The sequence below is a fragment of the Vulpes lagopus genome, chromosome 1 (genome assembly GCF_018345385.1).
Source record: "Vulpes lagopus strain Blue_001 chromosome 1, ASM1834538v1, whole genome shotgun sequence".
Lineage (NCBI taxonomy): Eukaryota > Metazoa > Chordata > Mammalia > Carnivora > Canidae > Vulpes > Vulpes lagopus.
This window is the reverse complement of record NC_054824.1, coordinates 47814694-47838192: the sequence shown is the minus strand read 5'-3', so window position 1 is coordinate 47838192 and position 23499 is coordinate 47814694. Positions and strand designations below refer to the sequence as shown.

Below are 23499 nucleotides of genomic sequence, written 5' to 3'. Positions count from 1 at the left end.
GTGTTACTTAGTTTTAATTAACTGAATACCTGATTTAAATCCTAGCCAAATGCTAAAATAAATCGTCTCTGGAAAAAAATTGTATTCTGAGTTTCTATAGACTTTCAATCTAACGTCCAACATTCAATAAGAGATTATCTGGCATACTGACAAATGGGACCAAAAGAAAAAATAAACACTGAAGCCGACTTACAAGTGATACAGATATTTTATATATATATATATATATATATATATATATATATATTTATTTATTTTAAAGATTTTATTTATTGGAGAGAGAGAGAGAGCACATGCACAAGTAGCAGGGAGGGACAGAAGGAGCAGGAGAAGCAGACTCCCTGCTAAGCAGAGAACCTGACCCCGGGCTCCATCCTAGGATACCCAGATCATGACCAGAGCCAAAGGTAGATGCTTAACTGACTGAATAATCCAGGTGCCCCTAGACATACATTTTAAAATAAAATAATGTAATCAAGAAAATGGAAGAAAAGATGTAGAGTTTTATCAGAGGACTATGCCCAACACACACACAGAGGCACATGCAGACATATACATACACACCCATGTATATTTGTATTATTAGTATTTTATAAAACGGAATTTCTAGGATTCTATAAACATAACCACAAGCAAACAGGTTTTATACCTATATGAATGTCTGGTGGGTATTTGAAACTCTTGTAGGATGTGGAAATATTTCTCATCATATAGAACTATTCTGAATATTATAAACTATCTAGTGTCTAGTATCCCAGCTTGTCCAAATGCAATTTCACCTGACAATCATAGTGTCACTCCCATAAGTTTTCCAGATGTACTTTAGGGGAAGTATTGCCTCTATTTGAGAACCATGGCTTAGATGCTCAGTCCAGCCCCTTTCAATGGGGAGGGGTTCAGGGGTACATCCCAGAGAGCTGTGATTGCTATCCAAATATATACAGGTTATACAGCTGGTTTTTGAAGAGGTGAGGTTTGATCCTGGACTTCCTAACTCTTAATATAATGCTCTTCTACAAATCTTCTGTTTCATGTAAGTATTATAGTTCTTGGGAGAACTGGCTTTGATTTCTGTGACAATCAGCAACTTGAAGATACACACACACATACACATACAGATTAATGATACAGGATACTTAAAAATCACTAATAATTGAAAACTATAAGTTGTTTTAAAACTCCCTTTGTTAAAATAATGCAAATTCCTTTCCAAAAGTTTGAAGTATGCTGGGACTTCTTGCTGAGAGTTTAAAGGCCTCAAAACACCTTACCCTGCTTCAGCTTAGGAAAATCAAAGGAATACTTCAAAGATCTCAAGTTTGAAAAATATCAGAAAGTCCTACTTGTAGAATAGTTCAAAGCAATCATAGGTGAATCATGAGGGATTTGAGCGGAAAGTTAGTATCCAAATATATTTTGCCTCTGAAATGCACATAGGCTTCTAAATTCAGTTGTATTAGCATTTTTATAAATTCTCTCACAACTCCACAGTTCTTCAGCATCCCCTGAAATCATAGCCTCTACTCCAGCTTTAATGTTGGGATAGCTGTCATGTCTCTCAGACTTCTGAGATATCTGGTTTCTATCCATTTGCTTTTTGCTTCTCTTACAGGTGGAAAATAGAACTTTTCTAAAAGATTTTATTTTTCTCTGCCTCTGTTTTTATAAGAAACTTCAGATTTGCATTTTTATCATTCCTCTCTCAAAACATACTGAAATTGTTGTCAATGATGGCTTTCTATTGGTAGCTCTTAAAATTAGTGCATCATTATTTATTGCTCTGGGTAGGTTTGTCTGCAAGCTCCACTCTATTTCTTTTTCTTTTTCTTTTTTTCCTGGCAAAGTTGATTCCTACTATCAATGAATGAGATATATGTATGTATTTGTATGTGTGCTTGCGTGTGTGTCACTAGTACAAAAGTCCAGTAATGAGCGCCCATGCCTACAGAAGATAGTTCCAGAGCCATTAATTCTCTTTATAAATGTACACAAAGTGAAATGGTTCTGTATCTATCACAGCATCATTGAATTCTACCTCAATGAGTCCTTGCCAGGGAGGCACTGTACCCTACAGAGGGATCAGTTCTTATTTGCTGCAACTCTGGGTGTGTCAGAAAGGTTTAGGAAACTGTGAACACAGATATCCCCCTTCAGCTCCTTACCATTTAGCAGTATCCTAGGCAGTATTCTGTCTCTAAGATTTAATTTGTCTTCATTCTTCTACTCAACAAATATGCTTGAACACTTGTCTAAATATAAAAGGCTCTTCTACTGGCATATATATGAATATTAGGTTTGTATTCAAATATTTCAGTTGTTAGCTTTTTAGATGCTTTTTGGAAGTCTGTACAAATCTTATTTCAGTCCTAATTCTTGGCCTAAGCCCTTTTATGTAGCTGTAGCACTGAAGTGAACCACATGTTCAAAGCAATTGTGAAGATAGAATTTAGGAGTATTGTAAAGGTCTCTGACTTCCTTCCTGCCCTACCCGCATTTTCCCCCCTCTCCACCAGTCTCCACTCTCCACGTACTTCTCTTACTAGCTCATGAATATGATTATTTTGTTACCTTGAAATCATTTATTTGACTCAAATTTTTTTTACTAAAAATTTAAGCCTATTATTTCATTGCCTGTTGCTATGACTTTGAACTTTCAGGAGAGCTTAAAGATTCTGGCCTCTTTGAGGAAGAATACCTCTTGGATAGGGAAGAAAGCACTGCTGTGGGAGGAAGCCAGGGGTACCTAGGCCATCTAGAATAGACTGTACTTATCACAGCATAACAAATTGTTAGTTTAGGGATCTGTTATTAGAACTGTGGTTCTCACTTTGTGTTGGAAGTTATCTCAGGGAAGAGAGAAATATGTGGTCTGACTTCTTCATTAGGTTGGCTAGACTTCTAGTGTGTGCTAGTTCAGGCTAAAGGAAATTACCTAGAATACCAGATTCAACAAGCTTTTATTCTTTTCAGAATATGGAGTGAGTGGTGGACACAGTCTGTGGAAATAGAAGAGTAATGCATTTTTGCTCACTTTATCCTTATATTTTTCATTAATTATCTCTCTGTGTGGGATAGTGTTAGGTGATCGGTATAGACACTAGAATCATGCAGCCTGGTTTCAATTCCTGGCTGTGCCGCTTACACATGGTGTGACCTTGAACAGACTTGCCACATTGTACTTTAAAGCACTTCTAAATACTGCCTCTAAAATGGGGAGTAATAACAGCAAAAGTAATTTTGAGAATTAAGTAAGAAAGTATATGGTCAGCATTTAGCATAGTTTATGGAATAATGTTAGGTGTTAATTATATTCAAGTTTAATTTTCCTTTATAACTATTTAATTTCAAAATGTGGTTATTTGACATTGCCTTAGGCATTCCAAACATTTTTGATGGCTATTTATTGCAGTATTTTCTTAATCTTTTCACAACCTAGTGTATGATGGCTGTCTTTGGGATTTATTGGTTCCAGTGAATTACTTGCCCTTTCAGAGAACTTGCTAGCAACAGCATCTTAACATTACTTACTACCAACATTGTACAGATATACTTTGTGTTTTAGTTGTTTTGTTTTTATCAACTGCTAATCTTATGTTCTTTAATTTAAAAAAGATGAAAATGGTGACAAAAGCACAGACTGAGTTTAGTTTTCCAGCAAATCTTTTCTTTTGACTTTCAAATACAAAGTATCCTAAAACTCTCATAAGTGCACTCATCTTCTATTTTCACCAAAGTTAGCTTTACAGAATATATCCTCCACCAACTCTTTCTTGGACTATTTTGAGTTATTTATTTTTTAAAAGTTAATCACACCTGCTCTTCTTCCAAATACATCCACATTTATTAACTGAGACCTGGTCTCTGAACCCTCATTATCATTTCTGGCATATATTTCTAAAATGATGTGATTATTAAATGGGTTTGTGGTAGACCCAACTTAGTTTGGTTGCTTTACTATGGTGACTTCCCAGCTGGTCATGGATATGCTCCTGTCCTTGTTCAGGTAATGAACTCCACTCCTGGCTACAGGTGATCAACCTAGGCCAATCATAGTGCCTCCTATGGCCCACAAGTAATTATAGTATTCAAGGGGTAGTAATAACATCCAAATCTGACCATTCTTGCCTAGAAACTTTTCAACACAAGAAATAACTCTTATTTTTATTTTAAAATTTCTCTTGTCAGTAGCAGTAAGATGTTATCTTAGAGCTGCCTGCAGTCATACTTCTCAGCCCCCTGGTGACAGCTGGCCCCAAGAGAAACAGATGAAATTTATAGAGGATGAGAGAGCATCTGGATGGCATTTGGGCCCTTGGAGCCACTGCATGAAGCCAGATCCGTTTCTTGTCTTTTCACCCTGCAAATGTTCTGTTTAGGCTTAAGCTTAATTGGGTTGTTTATCGTATAAAAGTAAAAAATTCTCACCAATACAATTCCTTTAATCTTCAGCCTCACAGTCAAAAAGGATCTTGATATTTTAAATTTAAATCTTAAGCAACTTACGAGTAAAGAATGCTATGTTCAGCTATCCGGGGACAGAGAGAATTTATAAATTTTATGAAATCCTTTTCCCATTAATTGTGTAAACTAAGTGTGGCAGTAAATGAAAAATTATGGTGAGCTGAAACATAGCATGCATCCTTGCTGGGGAGTTGTGCGTAGTACCCTGGACCGAGGTTCAGATCCTGATAAGCAGATCATTGCCTCGGTGGTCTTGAGCCCATCATTAATGGTTTTACTCTGTAAAATGAGGTTTAAAATGATCTCATAGTGTGGTCATGAGAAGTAAGAGAAGATGAATAGAGTTTTTTCCCTAATACAAATGTATCTTGTGTCTTTCTTCCCTTTATGTTGGTATTGAGTTTTGTTTTGGCTTCTTATTCTGCTGCAAGTATGTATGCATGGGTGGGGGTTGGGGTGTGGTGAAGCTGATCTTGGCAGCAGACCATAAGAGCTTTTATATACCTGGTCTTTTGGTTTATGGAGCTCTCTCTGTTATTTCAGCTCTAAGTATCTAAACCAAAATAGTTGTCCTGATTCTTCCATCTGCGCATACGCACCAAGACCCGCTTTCCATAATACTGTACAACTGCTGCTTATACAAGTAGTGTTTGACAAAGAGACAGAACTGCAGAAAATGGGTTTTCCCTTAGCTGGAACCTTCTCTTAAGCAGTACAATTCTTAGTCATCACCTTAGTTCATGTTGTCATTTTCCTTTGTTATTATTTGTCCCTAATCAGCTCTAAATAAGGAGTTTCGATTTTCCTTGCCTTTTCCACAACTAGAACTCTTCAGTCAATAGGAAAATCCACTTTCCCTCATTGTCTGTCTTCAACTACACCAGACTTCCATTATTAGTAGATTATATTCAATGGTATGTTTCCCTTTGATGCTTTGGATCCACTAGGCCTTGACACATTTTAAACACTGAATAAGTGGTACCTAGAATGATCATTTTAATTGTGATGCTTACCATATTTACAAGTGCTAAGGTGTAGGACAACTGACATATAGCAGTACCTCATTGGGCAGCAGATTCCATTCTTTCTTCTAACCTGATTGTTGGGATGGGCATTTTTCTTCTTCATACCATTTGTGTCTTATTTTAACAGTTCACTCAAAGAAGAATTCACTAAAGAAGGATATCTTTCTTCAAAGAAGAGAACCTTTTTTGGACAAAAGTATATGAGTTAAGCCTTTTTCCTACTGAAACAGCCAAACTAGATTTTGCAGTTCCAATGCTGTTGTAAGTATAACAATTAAATTTTCTTGCTACTGAACCTGAATATAGACTGTAACACAGAGATGCTAGTAATAAGCGTATAAATAAATTCTTATGTGTTTTATGTTCTTAATAAGAAAGATTAACAGTCAACTATGGTATTTCTCCTTGAAAACATTTCTCATGTTCAAGAATGGTTTTATTACTGCCTTTTTAAACAAATTGAATATTTGGATGAATAGGCAACTAGTAAAATGTCCTTGCTCTAATGCTAACAGACTTTGAAGAAGCTGCTTTGAAGGATATTTTTTTCCTGCTGATAGCTTGTAAGTAATTCAAGTTGTAATTTCCACTGGTGCTATGGTCAAGTTATCACTTTAGCATGAAGGAGAAAAAAATGAAACAACTGATGAATCATCTATCAGAATAAATAGTTACAACTGTTCAGAGGGGAAGCAGAAGAGACTAAGAAGAAGTGATTTTGCTGTCAATTATACTGTTTTTGATCTGAAGTAATTACATCTAAGGAAGAACTGTGTTGGAAGTTAGGGTCTCTGACCTTCCAGACATACATTGCCCCTGACTTTCTAAGCCTTTCTTTGAAATTAACCCTACTGGTGAAAAGTCGGCATTAGATATGAATTACCTTAATGGTCACCACTTCATCTATTGAGTTGAGGAATGTGTTAGCTATGATAGGAATTTAGGAAAGATACTTCATGGTAAGCATCACTTTGAGCCATAGAATGTCAAAATAAAAATAATAAAGAGAAGGATGTGATATTGTAGTCAGTCTTGGAGACAACCAGAATACCTTTGGTGGTGAGATATTTTGGTGTCACAAATTGGTTTCTGGACCAATTTATCAGTCTTTCTTAGCACACCATTACTTTGAAATTAAATTGAACAAGGTTTATATGAAGCACTTTAATGAAGATTAAGCCTATTTGTCTTGTAAAAATCAGTGAATGAGGTGATATAAATTTTCTGATTCCCCTTCCTCCAACTGAGGGTCCAGGGAAGATACCTTTCAGTGTTGGTTTTATTTCCTCTGATGGATCTAGCTGTCAGTAAATATGATTTTCAAGACTCTATGGATATTCACTTCCATCCTGAGGATAGAGATAGGACTGAATTCCAAGTTATCATCAGTACGAGATGTATGTAATGAAATACCAGCAGCATCAGTCTTTGAAGAGGCTCAATTCCTTCATTATGTTTCCCCTCACTGTCATTTACCTCTGTAGGGGTAGTGTCTCACAGGTCTATTGTTTCCCAGTTCACTTCCATTAAAGTGTGGGCAGGCTGCTTATCTTTAATTGGCTTATTTTGTCTTAATACCTGTTCATGAAATGTTTGTGGGAGACTTAAAGTCATTTTGTGTTCTTTGTAGTCATGTTTCTCAGGTGCTCTGATGAGCATGCTGTATTACAGTCAACTATTAGACAATTTGAGTAATAGTTTGCTTTAAATAATAGTGTATAAATACTTTTTTGAACTATAGTTTGAACTCTCAAATAATTGTGATGTCCAGTGAAACTTAATACAAAAGAATGAACAAATGTACAAAGATTCTCTGGGTGTCCTAACTTAGGTTTCTGAGGAAATTGACTAAAAGCAAAGGCAGTTTCCTTTCTAGTTAGCAAAATGGCGGCCTAACTACAACTAGTTGATTCTTACCTCATGGGAAATTATAGCATAACTTTAATAAGTTGTAAATAGCTTCCTGTGGCTGTATAAGAATTACCACAAATTTGTGGTTTTAAACAGCAGAAATTCATTCCCTCATATTACTGGAGGCCAAAGTCTGAAATCAGTTTCACATGGTCAAATCAAGGCTGCACTTTCATGAGGCTTCAAGGGACAGTCTATGTCTTGCTTTTTCCAGTTTTTGGTAGCTGCTGGCATTCTTTGGTTTGTGGTTGCATTATTCCAATCTTTGTTCTGTGGTCCCACTGCCTTCATTTCTGTCTGTGGTAAAATCTTCCACTGCTTCTCTCATAAGAATCATGTGATTGCATTTATGGCCCACCCTCATAATCCAAGATAATCTCCGCATCTCAAGATCTTTAACTTCTTCACATCTGCAGACCCCCTTTTTTTTGTCATATAAGATAATAGTCATAGATTATAGAGATTAAAATGCAGATATCTTTTGGGTATCCATTATTTATCCTGTCACTTAAGTGTTACCAGGATGTGTAATATTTAACAGACAAATAGCATGATCTAAATTACTAATAACAATGCTTTTCAAGGATTAGCAATATTTTTCTCTAAGAATTTAGAGAATCTAAAGTGGCAAATTTGGGGACAGCTTGGTTTACAAACCACAGCATTGCAAAACACAAGAATGAAACTTGCAGACTTTGTATAGATTCAGGGTTTTGTGGAATTACATATTAGAGTTTGTATAAGTTTTAAATTTGGTATTTGTTACCATTGCTTGCCCATACCTTTGGGTTTTTCTAAAATCTAGAGTTTGTCTGCTATGTCAGTATTTTCTGGTCTGCATATATTATTGCAATGAAGATTTTAAAATGGAGTTTCTTTTTTATCAATACATAGAATTTATAAACATTGGCATATCCTGGAAGCTATGAAAGAACTACATCAAGCTTTTTTTTTTTTTTTTTTTTGCCCCCTCTATATAAAGGGTCTTATCTTTCATCAGCATACAAGACTTTGATAACATGAAATTGATCCCAGATCTTATATTGATCCCAGGCTCTCCTTTTCAGATAATCATACCAAAGATCTGACACACAGTGGTAATCACTGGGTTCTCATGTAAAATCAAAACTTCTTTCCTGGCCCCAGCTGTTATTACTTTTCTTCTCTATTACATATTCCCCAACTCTGACACTTTGTCTTATGATTTGTTTCTTGTAGTCCTGAATTGCTCTCACCATTGCTTTTCTGCTGACCATAAGCCTAGAGATGGACTTCTTATAGGTTTTCTACAGATATTCCTGGGCAGTGATTGCTTTCTATCCTCTAACCACTCTGCTTGCCCCAGGTAACTTCTGATATGATTATGCTTCTACAATTGTGGCATAGTAAAATATAATAATGTGAAGAAATCCAAATACTATGGTCAGTAGCTTGAAAAGGCTTATTTTCCTTAGCTGAATTATGAGAATGAATTGTTCAGGCTGTAGGGTTCTAGGTTATTGACATGCTAAATGGAGAATACAAGAAACAATGATTTTACTGACCCATGTTTTGGAAAATACTGGCCCACAAACATTGATTGATTCATTCAGTCAACAAGATTTTTTTTTTTATTGGCCAAGACCTTTGCTAGGTAACAGGGATAAAATGATAAAAACAGACTTGCTTGGTGTCTTCTTGGGGCTTTCATGATAATGGGAGGAGTTACTAAATCAAATAGTCATAAAGAATTGCAAATTAAAATTATGAATGATAAAAGGCTTATTCTAGGAGAAGTCAGAGCATATATATCTAGTTGAAAGGAGGCATTCAAAGAAGGCTTCCAGGGATCCCTGGATGGCTCAGCGGTTTGGCGCCTGCCTTTGGCCCAGGGCGCAATCCTGGAGTCCTGGCATTGAGTCCCGTGTCAGGCTCCCGGCATGGAGCCTGCTTCTCCCTCCTCCTGTGTCTCTGCCTCTCTCTCTCTCTCTGTCTACCATGAATAAATAAATAAATATATCTTAAAAACAAAAACAAAAACAAAGAAGGCTTCCATAAATAAGCAAGGTTGAAACAGGAAGTAATTTCAGTACAGTAATGTTGGGAGGGTAAGAATCAGATTATCTGCTTTTAGGCATTTTAGAAATTTACTCTTACCAGAAAACCATGGGAAAGTATTGGATACTCTAAGCAGAAGTATGTGTGATCAATTTTTGTTTTAAAAAAGATACTTTACTGTGTAGAGGTGAGTTTGTAGGAAAGGAAGAATGAATATAAGACTATTGTAAAAATAGAGATGAAAATGGGTCATTCTGTTTTCCCACATTTTTTGATTTTTCCTTTTCTGGCTTTCAGCATTGTGCTTGGATCACTATGTATTTTTGTTTGAAGAACAGTAAAAGATTTATGAATGAAAAAATCCAGCTATGGTTTGGTGTAGGAGAACTTGAACCAACTATGCTGTGTTTGTTTGATATTTGTTGTTTGTCACCAATGATCATGCTCAATTTGAAAAACTCAAAAGCTCTATAGCATCATGAAAATACAGAGAACAAAATATCCTAAATAGGGGTGCCTGGGTGGATTGGTTGGTTAAGCATCTGCATTTGGCTCAGGTCATCATCCCATTGTCTGGGGACTGAGCCCCAGGTCGGATACTCTGCTCAGTGGAGAGTCTACTTCTCCCTTTCCCCCTGCCTGCTGCTTCTCTCCTGCTTGTTCTCTCTCTCTCTCTGTCAAATAAATAAATAAAATCTTTAAAAAAATTTTTTTAAATGTTCTAAATATAGTGAAACACTCATTTGTGCATTAGGGAAAGAAGTTAGAGGAGTTCTAAGGATATAGGGCAGACATCCCATATTTCAATCCTTGTGGACCAGAAAGTTATTAAGTAAAATTAAAGGTCTGATTAAGACTGCAAAGGGTATAGAGATTCCTGAGGTTCTTGGTAATTATGCAATAGAAATTTAATCCAAATTGGCAGGAAATTAGTCTTTGAAGGATAAGAAGATGATAACTAGGTCACTTGACAATATGGTGTGAATATTTTGTCTGAGCTTAAGAAGACGTCATTCTAACTACTTCATTAAGACTCAAATGTTCTACTAAAATGAAGATATTCTAAATATGTCAGGCTTTAGAAAAAGAAATCCAGGAATTACAAAGAGATATCCTAAGTTGCAAGTGCTTAATGTCCATCCAACAGTTGAATTAATTGCCACAAAAATATGAAGTAAATATTTCTGCTGTAAATTTTCTCAAATGTACACCAAAAGTATTAAAATATTATGAGTTAAAATAAAGCTGAAGCTTTGAGGCTTTGAAAATGTTCTCAATTGGTTTTAGGAGTTGGGCTCAATGAGGTCAGGGTGCCTCAGACAAAAAGCCTAGTGTGCCCTACTCAGTGAAGGGCAGAGGTGCTGCAGCAGCACAGCAAGGACCTGCCTTAATTGGCTTCTAAAGGGAGACTAGTATTTTCCTTTCTTAATTTTTCTTTTTTTTTTTAATTTTCAGAGATCAGATCCAGAGCCTGACAAATTTATTTACCGGGAGAAGTAGATTTTAGTTTCTAGAAGAAAAGATTGAAAACACAACCTGAAGTGAAAGGGTAATCTGATGACACAGATTATCATTGATTAAGCAGCCACTTTACCTTAGACCCAGTACAAATTCTATGCTTCACAGTAGAATTTTTCTAACCTTGTTGAGAAAGGAAATAGCCTGGCAAATAATACCCAGGGCATTATTTCTGGGGTCTTGTTAACCAAGGATAATTATTTATCTTACCACAACCCATTTGTAGGGCCCACAAAATTATAATGTAGTATATCAATACATAGGCTTTAGAGTTCTACAAATGTGTCAGATCCTGGCTCTACCAGTATTTGCCATGAGACCTTGGTCACAGTACTTAACTTCTCTAGGCCTTATTTTCTTATCTCTAAAAAGGGAGTAATAATACTATTTACTTCATCAATTATTAGGAGGATGAAATTACTTTATAAACACAAAGGACTTAGTATAGTGAATGGCAAATAATAAACTAAAAAATTATAGCAACTCTTATGAGTTCATGTAAAATCAAAAGGAGGCTTTTCAAATAGTTTATGGTCTTAATCTAGTTATCACAGACAGAAACAAAGAATGAAAACTTTTTTGTAGTGTATCATGCTAATTATGCAAATATAATGACTATTCTACAAAACACAGATTCTCAGACAATTTTAGGGAAAACAATATTTTGAAATTTGCCACTAAAGCATTATTATAAACTTCAATAAAAAATTGTCTGCCCCATCAAAACATTTACAGTATTCTCCCCACTATGAGAGCCATGGGTGGAGAAATGTTAATGGCGTATTGTATGAGTTTTTCTTATATTCAGATGTAATTTATTCTGGGAAAAATATTAACTGTTTAGGAAAATTCAGGAAAAGTTAGTGACTAGTGGGAATAAAATTAATGCACACATTGGATAAAATATCCTAGTATTTTCTTGATTTGTTCAAATGGGAGAAATCATGTAATTTTTTTGAAAAGTGCAATTTATATGAAAATGTAATTTCTAGACATTCAGCAACCCATTTACAGGGTAAAAAACTGTTGTCATCAATCCTCAAAAATGCAATTTTACATTTTTGTGACTGTTTATCAAAATGAAATATTTTTATGCAGGCATGATAGACAACTTATTATTATACATTTGGGGTTTTTAAAGACTCATATTTTGTTTTAGAAACAGGCTATTATTTCTGACTGGCTGCTTTGGATTTTAAAACCAATATTGTCATTAGCAAAGTAGCACACCAAGTTACATAAGCAAAAACAAAATCAAGCTATATTTGAACAGCACCTCAGAGGAAGTTTCTCTAGGAGTCATTTAGGTAATTTAAAATGTATTTTTTCCTCTGATGTTCTGATATGCTACATATAGATAAAGTTTAATTGCCCTTGGGTGATTATTTTTAAAGGAATCACAAAGCTCAATCTTAATCCCTTAATTTCTAAGTACCTCACAGTGTTTCTCTTGTGATCATCTGGTTTACTGCTTTTTCCTTAATTAATCCTAGAGAAACTCCGCTAAGAATTTCTACTTACTCTGTATATAAGTATACAAGTATCTGCTGCCGACGGTATTTTGAAAGAACCATTTTATACATTAGGGGGGCATCTGCCTCACCCACAATCTTTTTTTTTTTTAAATCTTTCTCCTCTACGTGATTGAACACTTATAGCTATTTTTTATCACATGATGCCCACCGTCTGAATCAAGACTCAGCTATTAAGATTCTCTTTCCTATTACTTGGATTTCTGAGCTGGTAGCCAGTTGCAGTCTTCACTGGTTGCATTTTTCTATAATAAAATGGGGAAACACTGATCTATAATATACTCAAAAAGAGGGAAACCTAGTTTTCAGAGAGTGAGAAAAGAGTGGACAGTTCATGAAGTCTCTATAAGTCAAAGAGAGTAATTTGTGTTTCCTAACACTTTCCAGTTTCTGGTTCTATATCCTCATGAGAAACACTTATCTATGATTTTCATAAGCTATTCCCATGTTTTTATAACATTCTGTTTCATTGAAGTAGCTCATGTAAGTTTCTGCTATATTTATTTTATTTTATTTTATTTTTTTATTTTATTTTTTATTTTATTTTCTGGTATTTGCAACCACAAAACCTCTACTATGGAAGTAATTCAAATCTATGGACGTGTGTAGGAAAAAAATGATGGTCATGGTGATGGAATTTTTTCCTATGAAACTGTGCAAGTCTGAATTTATACACCCTGTAAAAGCATTGGAATTCATTAGTAGCAAAATCTATGAAAATCATGTAATTTTAGGGATTCCTATCTACTAACAAAAAAGTAAAACATGATTACTTCATAGGCCAGGAAAGCTTTTTGGCATCTTTGAGGAAGAACTTAAGGAAATAATTTATAAAGCACAAATAAAAACTTACATGGGGATTTCCAAGAGTAATTTTTACAATCAGGAATTTTTGCTTTTGATTTAGACTCTTTAGATTCCTTCCACTGTATGTATTATCAGAAGGAATTTAAGTAATTCTCCTAAAGTCATGATAGGTGTATGCCAAAACTGAGATCAGTTCCAAGACCATGTTCTCCGCTATTCTGCTGTTTTGCCTCCTGAGGTAATCCTACAATTCGGAGGTTGCCAAGCTTAACCTCCCCAGAAAGTACATTTTCCAATTAGTGATGTGTACAAAGGAAAGATACGAAGAAAGGTTTTGTTATTCCTTTTTTATATCTCTTACTACTTCTAGGTATTCATCTTTACCTAACTCTGCTTATTCCCAGATCCAGGCACACTAGAGAATATAAGATGCTTGAATATTACAATTATTTAGTAACATGCAACTACCAGTCACTCATCTTTATTGCCCCTGCCTGTACTTTTCTTGTGATTTTATAGGATTAGAAGTCATATTTAAGATCTTAGAAAGCAAGATATTGGCACCAAGAATCTTCCAAGGAAAAGAGGCTTCTACTGTAAGATATTTGCTTCTTTATATACTATTTAAGTAATGCCTTTAAGTATTGATGTGGGTGAATGACCATCTTTGTCAGCTATCATAATTTAAAATTGGGCCCTAAAGACCTAATAGTTCTTATTACTTTGAATAAAGTTGATAGCATCAGATGATTCTAGTATAATTTTATTTTAAGTGTATTTAGTTGGCTATCTATAGTTGACAGTGACAAATGAGTATGGCTTAAGGCTCTTTTCATATGCATTGATCCATGCTAAGAAGACCAATACAGCTCTTATTGCAATATGTTGTGTGTCTGAGAAACAATGGACAAATGTATAATTAATCAGTTACCCAACTATAGCAAATTACATTGGCCTTTAAAAAAATTAATGTAAAAATAAACGCTGTGGCTACTATAAAAATGACTAAAAACATCTTTGATAGAATTACTGTAATTTTTTTCACTTAGAGAAATTCCATGCCATGTGATTGGGGGGTCATATTTATAGTACCAGAGACTGCTTTAGATGGAGAGGTAACAAGCAAGTTGCTTAAGTTATTATTGCTTCCATGAATCTAGCAGGAAAAAGGAACAACATTAGGAATAATTGATAGTGAAAGGATGAGGGAGATAAAAAGAGATGGACTGGGAAGAATTTAATGACTCTTTGTGACTTTACATCTGTCACAGTTTTTGTGCTACATTAAAGTTTCATTATTTTCACATTTCATGTTTTCATATTTTTCCATCCTCTTCTTTCTGCTAAATTTACCAAGTAATACAATGTAGATAATGGAGAACTATTTCTACAAATGTCATTGAATGTGTTACTGAAAATGAATAAAGTGTTTCACTGATGCATTTCCTTCAAAATACATTTTCAATTAGCAGCAGAGGATTTGTGTACACAACATAGTCCTTTAAAAATTACATAAAAATAGACCATTGTATGACAAAAATGCAAGCCTAAAATGAATATTTGTATTTATGTTAAATTTTAGTGGGTCAAATGGTTGTGTTAATCTGCTTTTACAAACTTCATTTTCTTTTGATATTTGGTGTTTACCCAGAAATGCACTCTACCTCTCAGTTCTTTGACCTTTCATTTACCACAGGATATATTTTAATAGTAATTTCTGTTAATTTCATCAATGAACTAAATATATTTTATGTGTAAATATCTGAGAGCAATGATTGAAATGATTTTCATAATCCTGTATTAGCATAATAGGTTTTTAAAAGTAATTCTTCATTCAGAGTTAAGACAGAAACCATGATTATATTCTCTTTCCAGTCATGCAAGAACTTGTATTTTTGGTGCTTTAATTAAGTAGAAGTGAAAAGATTTTAATATTACCCTAGGCATATACTTTCTATATCTATAGATATATCCTATGGAGGAGGGCTATAACTCAAGATGCCACTATTTCAACTGAACTCTGAATTTCTGTATCAGTGCTGCAGAGGGACACATCTTCATTCACCATATATTTCTTTCACTCCCTATTTTGCAGTGTACACAACCATCCTTAGCTTTGAATTTTTTTTAAATTTTTTTTTTTAATTTATTTATGATAGTCACAGAGAGAGAGAGAGAGGCAGAGACACAGGCAGAGGGAGAAGCAGGCTCCATGCACTGGGAGCCCGATGTGGGATTCGATCCCGGGTCTCCAGGATCGCGCCCTGGGCCAAAGGCAGGCGCCGAACCGCTGTGCCACCCAGGGATCCCCCTTTTTTTTTTTTAATTTTTTTTTTTTTTTACCATCCTTAGCTTTGGAAATCATATAGGATTGAGTGTCCTCAGGTGAATATAGTCTGTTTTCATAGAGCTTCCCTCTACCCTCCTGTCTGGCATAGGGAATATGCTTGTCCATGCTTGTTAAATGTGTTTTTAAATACCACTTTTTAAAAAGTTTTTATCTATTTGAGAGAATGTGCACATGTTAGCACCATGAGTTGGGGGGAGGGGCAGCGGAGAGGGAGAAGCAGAGTGGCTGCTAAGCCAGGAGCCCAACTTGGGCTCCATCCCAGGACCCTGAGGTCATGACCTGAGCAAAGTCAGATGCTTAACACACTGAGCCACCCAGACACCCCTGAATACCACGTGTTTTTTTTTTTAAGATTTATTTATTTATTTATTTATTTATGATAGACAGAGAGAGAGAGACAGGAGGAGGGAGAAACGGGCTCCATGTCGGGAGCCTGATGCGGGACTCGATTCTGGGACTCCAGGATCGCGCCCTGGGCCAAAGGCAGCTGAGCCACTCAGGGATCCCCATACCACGTGTTTTAAATTCAACTGTTTGCTTGTCTTCATGCAAGACATATCTAAAGTAGCACCAACCACACAGTGAGTGTTGTTGTTGCTAGTAAAAGTATAAGAATTCCCTGATTCCATTGCCATTTGTCTTACTGAGCTAGATCAACATCTCTTCCTTACTTGTCCATATGTTGTGTAATGACAGTTGGAGATATAGTTTATAGAATTAAATGTTGGAAAAAGCTGTGATATTCTGATGGGGAATTGAATTTGTCCTCATCAGGAAATATTGCTGAATTAACATCATTACTTGAAGTATATTGTATTTTTTTGAGGTGGGTTTTCATTTGTAGCTAATTCTCTCATTTTTTGGACTGCAATAATATTTTTTAGTAAGTAATATTGTTAGGACAGTCTGCCTCCTTTAGAAAATCTAAGTTGTATATTATGCATTTACTGTGATAGCTGAGCAAGTTGAAGAACAGTTAAGAATAGAAATGCTTTCATTGACATCTACTCATTGACATCTATATGATGTATTATATAATATCAAGATAGTTTGCTGTGTTCATATACTTTAGCTCATTCAGTTAAAATTTATTATAACATTTCTTTTTGCCATAGAATCCGTGTATAAAATGATAAAACCATAGCTAGAGCTGCCAAGGATGAAGTGTGCTTTGTGGCTGCCACCTTCATGTACAGTGGTCACAATCATGCGTACCTGTGCTTGAACTTTCTAAGAAGCTCTTGTGAATGAGGAAGAAATGCAGGCTTAGAGCTGGAAAATATGAGTTCAAATTCAGGCTTTGACTCTTTGTGGCTTTATAGTTTTGATTAATCCCATTTTCTTTCTTGAGCTTCAGTTCTTCCTTATGTCAAAAACAGACAAATTTTGTGAGATAATGCATGAAAGCATTTGTAAACTCTAGAGAGGCTCCCAAATTTAAAATGTTGGAATTATTATAAAATGTGTAGGCAGGTATTATTATGGAGCAAATGAAAAGCACTTTCAATGAAAATGTCATGCCAGCAGGGACTTTGCCAGAATATCTTACCCAGGGCTCCTTTGAAAGCTGGACTCAGATCCTTGATTGGCAGTAGCATGCTTGGAGCACTACATGGCCCTGCTTCAGTGCTCCCACTGTGTTTTCACAAAGCTTGCTCATTGTTAATTAAACTGAGCCAAGAGTGTCAGCATTTATTAGGCTAGACTCTGGACAAGCGTGGAACTGTGAAAGCAAAAAAGAATTTAAAATTTGAGAAAGGTTATTGAAAATATATAGGCTTTGAGGTTTACATACCTTGTCTTCTTGTATATTATAATTTAAAAATAGACATTTGAATCCAAATAAGGAAAATGCAAAATAAATGTCCAGCTGCTAATGCTGATGGACATGTGGGTCTTTTAGTGCCATTGAAGCATTTAGATTTCTATCCCCAAGAGGTGTGCAGTCTTCACTCAGCTGGAACAAGTGGAAAAGGATCTCAGAGATAACAATGTTATAGCTAGAATGTCTAGAGTCATTTTCATCTGGATGATGCATTTTACTTTCTACATCTTTAAAATAGAAAGAAAAAAAGAGCTTCGTTCTTTTTTTCTTCCTAACTGAGAAGCATAGCTCACATTTTGAAAAGCTATTGACAGACTCCAATTTCTCTGATATATTTAACCAGAAGGAGCTCTTGATGATGAGTGATCATTTACAGGTATTTTTAAAGGCAGGAGTTAATGGAAGTGAGAATAAAGGGAGAAATTATTCCTATTCTTTACTGTGTCTTCCAGTTAAAAGATTTTTAGCCTTGTCTGAAGGAAACCTGCCTCATTCACCTGCCTGGTGATTATCGATGAATACTGACTTATATCTTTACCATGCCAGCATTAAAATGTCCTGTTTTTTCTTTATCTTTGAGAATACTTCCTTCTTTGAGTCATTAAAGTCAGATCTAAAAGTGTTTTCTCCCACTCTACTTTAAATAAAAGCATAGTCAATTTTAAGGAGTATGTATAGAAATAAATTGTACTTTGATGCTTCTCTAATAACCAAAAGAAAAAAATGGGACAGTGTTCTTGGAATTAAAGAGGGCTGTGCTCACATTTACCAGTATTTATATGGAATGAAATGATTCTTAAACATATTAATACTAATCAGTGACACATAAGCATATCCCAGTGTATCTGAAATTATGGCCAGGTACTCCTGTGTTACTGTGTGAAGGTATTACTATCAGCTACACATTTTTGCCTATCAGCAGCTCCAATTTGTACAAATTTTCATGCTTATTTTTCAGAAGATTTGTTGCATATATAAAAGATATTTTAAAATTAGATGGCAGTTAACTATAAGTAAAAAATTATGATTGAATTTGTACACATTAAATGACATTAAACATAATCTCCCTTAAAAATAGAAACAAACGCTGCATAATTGTTTTGCAATTTTTGCTTAATTTTATAAGTTAATTTGAGATAATTCTCTTACATTTGGTTTCCTGCCTTACATAAATCAGACAAGATATTAGTTCTTTTCAATGTTTCTAATTTTCAAAGTAGTTAAAATTTCATGTTTCATTGTTATAATTTTTTTTTAAAGATTTTATTTATTTATTCATGAGAGACATACGGAGAGAGAGAGACTGAGACACAGAGGGAGAAGCAGGCTGCATGCAAGGAGCCTGACGTGGGACTCGATCCTGGGTCCCCAGGATCACACCCTGGCCTGCAGGCGGTGCTAAACCACTGCGCCACTGGGGCTGCCCTCATTGTAATAATTTTTAAGTACTCAGTCTATTTATAACAATCATTGAGAGAAATAAAACGGATCTTACGAAGAAGCATCCATTAATGGGGATGAGAAAAGTCTGTCTGAATCACAAGGCAGAGATGGCATTTAGTATCCAAGTCCACTTCCAGACAAAATTAGGAAAGGCTGCAGTGAAGTTAAAGCCTGCTGGTTACAAAATTGGAAATTGGTTTCCTGGGGCTCTCTGTAAACTCTTCATTACTTTACTCAATCATGGTTCATTAGCAAGTTAACAGACAGAAGACCAGTGTACATTGGGATATATGTAGAGCCAATCCTTCCATCTCCTTGAGCATCACTTAAAACCTGAATGTCACAGTAGATTAGACATTGCATCAAGCTGCATTTTCATACAGTGCTGTACATGGTCAGCCCACAGATCATATACACTTAAACTCTAACTATTGTTAAGTGTTTTTGGTTTATCACACATTCTGTAGGGCAGCAAAGCTTTTAAATCAAAATGACTCTGATGGAACAAAAAAATCTCAAAAGGCATCTGGAAAAGAAACAACTTGAAGAAACTCAGTTAAGAGATTCGACTAAAGTAGATTTAATGGTTCCCATTAACTTGGATCTAATTCACTGAAGAGGAAAAAATCCATAGGGACATTAGGGCATTTAAATGTGCTTCTGAAAGTGGTTGGACAAACTGTCTCTTGGCTCATGAAATAGTTTTGCTCAACCTAAGCAAATGGCTTTGACTCTTAGACCTAAACAATTCATTTTATGCAGTTCATATTCCAAGAATGTATTTTTGTAGTGTTATAACTCTTGAAAAACACTAATTAGGGAATGTACATAACTCAACTCCTCAGGACCCACTAGAAGTTATGGTATATTTCTATTTTGGACTCATAGATATTTGTTTGTGTTATTCAGAGGATGTTATTAGTTGCTGTCTAGACTATCCATTATTCAAATATTATGTGTATTTCATATTCTGAGAGTATTTCATATTCAGAGAGTAGGCCTAATTATCAGATGAAATAAAGTGGGATGAATGTTCAGTTTAAGAAGGATTGGCTTAACTAAACAAGGATGCCCACTGTCACCACTGTTATTCAACATAGTACTGGAAGTCCTAGCCAGAGAAATTAGGCAAGAAAAAGAAATAAAAGATAACCAAATTGGAAAGGAAGAAGTGAAAATTTCCTATTTGCAGATGACATGATATTATGTATAAAAACCCCTAAAGACTTGACCAAAAACTTGTTTGAACCAATAAATTCAGTAAGGTTGTAGGATAAAAAATTAATATACCAAAGCCAGCTGCATTTCTATACACTAATAATGAAACAGCAAAAAGAGAAATTAAGAAAAAAATCCCATTTATAATTACATCAAAAGTATAAAATATTAAGGAATAAATTTAACCAAGGAGATAAATGCCCTATACTCTGAAAACTGTAAGACACTGCCAAAAGAAATTGGAGAATACCCAAATAAATGGAAATATATTTCATACTCAGGAATTGGAAGAATTAGTGTTAAAATGTCCAAGGCAGTTTATAGGTTCAGTGCAGTCCCTTTCAAAATTCCATTGGAATTTTTCACAGAAATCGAATAAACAATTCTAAAATTTGTATGAAACCAAAAAAAAAAAAAAAAAAAAAAAGGGGATCCCTGGGTGGCGCAGCGGTTTGGCGCCTGCCTTTGGCCCAGGGCGCGATCCTGGAGACCCGGGATCGAATCCCACATCAGGCTCCCGGTGCATGGAGCCTGCTTCTCCCTCTGCCTGTGTCTCTGCCTCTCTCTCTCTCTGTCTCTGTGACTATCGTAGATAAATAAAAAAAAAAAAAAAAAAAAAAAAAGAAACCACAAGAGACCCCAGGTAACCAAAGCAATTTTGAAAAAAAAAATAAAGCTAGAGGCATCATGCTTCCTGATTTCAAACTATATTACAAATCTATAGTAATCAAAACAGTATAGTATTGGCATAAAAATAGACATATAGATAAATGGAACAGGATAGAATGCCCATAAATAAACCTAAGCATATTATGGTAAATTAGTTTCAAAGAGTCAAGCATATACAGTGGGAAAGGAATAATATTTTCAATAAATAATGTTGGGAAAATTCGACAACTACATGGAAAAGAATGAAACTGGATCACTATCTAACACCATATACAAAACATAACTCCAAATGGATTAAAGACTTGAATATAAGACCTGAAACTGTAGAACTCCTAGAAGAAAATATAAGTAACAAATATAAGTAGTAACACTGATCTAGGTGAAGATATTTGTAAATCATACATGTGATAAGGGGTTAAGATCCAAAATATATAAAGAACTCCCACAACTCAGTAGGAAAGAAAAATCAACCCAATTAAAAAATGACAGGATTTGAATAGACGTTTTTCCAAAGAAGTCATACAAATGCCCAACTGGTACATGAAAAGGTATGAAATATTACTAATCATCAGAGAAATGCAAATCAAAACCACAATGAGATATTACCTCACATCTGTTAGAATGGCTACCACCAAAAAGACAAGTGATAACCAGTGTTGGTGAGGAAATGGAGAGGAGGAAAGCCTTGTATACTGTTAGTACACAAGGGAATGTAAATTGGTGTGTCTGGTATGGAAAAGAATATGGTGGTACCTCAAAAAATTAATAATAGAACTATAATATTATCAGTAGTTTGAACTGTATATATACTTTGATATATACCTTCTGGGGATATATCTAATAGAAATGAAAACAGAATATTGAAGAAATTCTGCACTCCCATGTTCATTGCAGCATTATTCATAGTAACCAAGCTAAAAACAACCTAAGTGTCCATCAGTGAATAAATGGATAAAGAAGGTGTATATATGTATGTGTGTGTGTATATATATATATATGTGTGTGTGTGTGTGTGTGTGTGTGTATATACACACACACAATGGAATATTATTTAGCCATGATAAAAAAGGAAATCCTGACATTTGCAACAACATGAATGAACCTGGAGGGCAGTGTGCTAAGTGAAATAAGTTACGGAAAGACAGATACTACATGGCATCACTTATATGTGGAACCTAAAAAAAAGGTAAATTCATAAAAACAGAGAGAAAAGTGGTTGCCAGAGGATAGTGGTGAGTAGGTAAAAGAGAGGTTGGTAAAGGGGTACAATTATTCAGCTTTAAAATAAATAAATTCTGAAGATTTAATGTTAGACATGATTTCTGTAGTTATTAACACTATAATGTAGAATTGAAATTTGCTAAACAATATGACTTAAATTTCATTTTCATACAAAAAAGGTAAATATGTGAGGTGTGGGATATTAATGAACTAGATGATGGGAATTCTTTTATATGTATATATGTATCAGATCACCACAATGTGTACTTTAAGTACAATTTTATTTATAAAAAGAAAAGAAGGATTGGGTTTGCTAAAAGGAAATAAAAAACCTAAAGGTGGCTTGTACATTTTTTAAAAAAAGATCATTCTTCGGGCCACGCTCCTGAAGCCGCCACCTCTGCTGGAGGCCGCAGCATGACCCGCGCCAGAACCATGTTTTGCAACCAGTATGACAACGACGTCACTCTTTGGAGCCCTCAGGGCAGGATTCATCAAATTGAATATGCAATGGAAGCTGTCAAACAAGGTTCAGCCACAGTTGGTCTGAAATCAAAAACCCATGCAGTGTTGGTTGCATTGAAGAGAGCACAGTCAGAGCTTGCAGCTCATCAGAAGAAAATTCTCCATGTTGATAACAATATTGATATCTCAACTGCAGGGACTTACTACTGATGCTAGACTGTTATGTAATTTTATGTGCCAGGAGTGTTTGGATTCCAGATTTGTATTTGACAGACATCTTCCTGTGTCTCGTCTTATATCTCTAATTGGAAGCAAGACCCAGATACCAACACAATGGTATGGCCGGAGACCATATGGTGTTGGACTGCTTATTGGTGGTTATGATGATATGGGCCCTCACATTTTCCAAACTTGTCCATCTGCCAACTATTTTGACTGTAGAGCCATGTCCATTGGAGCCCGTTCTCAATCCGCTCATACTTACTTGGAGGGACATATGTCTGGGTTTATGGAGTGCAATTTGAATGAACTGGTTAAGCATGGTCTGCGTGCCTTATGAGAGACACTTCCTGCAGAACAGGACGTAACTACAAAGAATGTTTCCATTGGAATTGTTGGTAAAGACTTGGAGTTTATGATTTATGATGATGATGATGTATCTCGGTTCCTGGAAGGTCTTGAAGAAAGACCACAGAGAAAGGCACAGCCTGGTCAACCTGCTGATGAACCTGCAGAAAATGCTGGTTAACCAATGGAGCATTAAGTCACAAACCAGTCTATATGTGTATTATCAAATATGTAAGAATGCAGGAGCCCTTACTGATGACAGTAATCTATACTTTGAACCAAAAGATGCAGCGTGGTCTTCTGGTATGTTTTAGGAATCGGTCCAGATGTGTTTTTCCCAAGTAACTTGTCTGAACCATATAATGGTGTGCATTTTTCTTTGAGAGGGTCTATATAATCATTTTCTAGAAAGTATAGTTATCTGTACTAATGTTTTTAGATGAAGAACAT

General features: G+C 35.3%; 1 pseudogene; it reads left to right on the top strand.

Annotated features, from left to right (window-relative positions):
• The first annotated feature begins 22452 nt into the window (after nucleotides 1–22452).
• Nucleotides 22453–23245, top strand: LOC121499980 (annotated as a pseudogene).
• The last annotated feature ends 254 nt before the right edge of the window (nucleotides 23246–23499 follow it).